General features: G+C 39.0%; 1 pseudogene; it reads right to left on the bottom strand.

Moving 5' to 3' along the window:
* Nucleotides 1-220: 220 nt before the first annotated feature.
* On the bottom strand, nucleotides 221-1,154 carry LOC121921034 (annotated as a pseudogene).
* Between the last annotated feature and the right edge of the window lie 241 nt (nucleotides 1,155-1,395).

Raw genomic sequence — 1,395 nt, 5'->3', positions numbered from 1 at the left:
GAGCCTTCAGCATATCCCAGTAATAGAGGTGTATGGAAGGGGGAGCCTCTGATTCAGCCTGTTCAAGGGTCAATCTTGCATTTTCAAGACAGTCAAAAGATCAGAAGGGATGGATGGTCCACATTTCTTTTTGGTGGTCAGCAGCCTTCCCCTTTTGGATGTTTACTCTTGAGGACACACACACAATGTGTGTATATCATTTGTCCTTTCCTCTTCTTCATTAAGCTCTTTGTCTGATATTCAGAATGGGAGCAGCCATTTCTTTCAGTTTTGGATTGGTCAATATTAATATGATGGAGTGTGCAGAAGGAAATGTAACTGTCAGGGTTTCGAGAGCTAGTCTCTCAGTATTTCTGAACGTGATTTCATTAATTGCAAATGATATCATGATGCTGAAATATAGAAAGAAGAAGAAGACATAAAACAACAAGAATATTATGACATTAATATGGACCTGAGTGCTGAGGTCTGTAACTCCAGCACCACTCTTCTTCAAATTCTTTGTGTGCTTCCAAAGGGAGGTAACTAAAAGAATGGATGCAGTTATGTTTATAGTGAAATTTATACAAGTATAAGCGAACTAACTGCAGAGGAAGAAAAAGAATGGTTATTTTGTGATAAAACCCACTGTGAATGACACTTCCTGGCAGAGTTTTTGTCAGATTTCCAATTTTTTTATGTCCAAAATATTCAACCAGTGGAAGAAGAGAGAAGATACTGGAAATGACTATTGACATTCCAAGCAGTCTGGGTGCAAGCATATTGATTCTTGGCTTCAGCCAGAGGAGGACACGATTGGCAAAGTTAGTGATCTTCACACAATAGAAAACACTTAGCCATGTGGCAGACCAGAGACTGGCCATGTTGAAAAATAACCAAATAAGATTGGTAACTGCCTGTGTAGAAGAATCCACATATGTACCTGTGGAGATGAGATACAGAAGATTGTTCACTGAGGATAGCAGCTGCATCAGAAATCTGGATGTGCTCAAACTAATCAAGAGGAAATCACAAGTCAATATCTTTTTGTTTTGAAGCCACTGATGTCCCAGCACAGCTGTGATAAATCCATTCCCTAAAAGACAAGCTATGGATACAATTCCTGTAAAGGCCCACACGAGTATATCCAGTGGAGAAGCTGAGTTGGTAACCATTCTCGCCAATTTCTTTAAAAAAAAAAAAAGGGGGGGGGGGAGGAAAAAAAGAAACTGAGAGGATGTATCTGTGTGTGATTTACCTGGTTTAGCTATGATGTCTGGCAGAGGAAACTCTGCTGTTTGGAGCTTTTTAAATAGATAGATCATAATATGGAAAGCAATGCAAATTTTAGAAGGATTTTGTTATTAACGGAGATAAGAAACTTGTCCTTATTTTCTTTGGCATGTGCTTACAGTG

Source organism: Sceloporus undulatus, chromosome 2 (genome assembly GCF_019175285.1).
Source record: "Sceloporus undulatus isolate JIND9_A2432 ecotype Alabama chromosome 2, SceUnd_v1.1, whole genome shotgun sequence".
In the NCBI taxonomy this organism is placed as follows: Eukaryota; Metazoa; Chordata; class Lepidosauria; order Squamata; family Phrynosomatidae; genus Sceloporus; species Sceloporus undulatus.
Note: the sequence above shows the minus strand (reverse complement) of the source record. Positions and strands in the feature narration are given on the sequence as shown.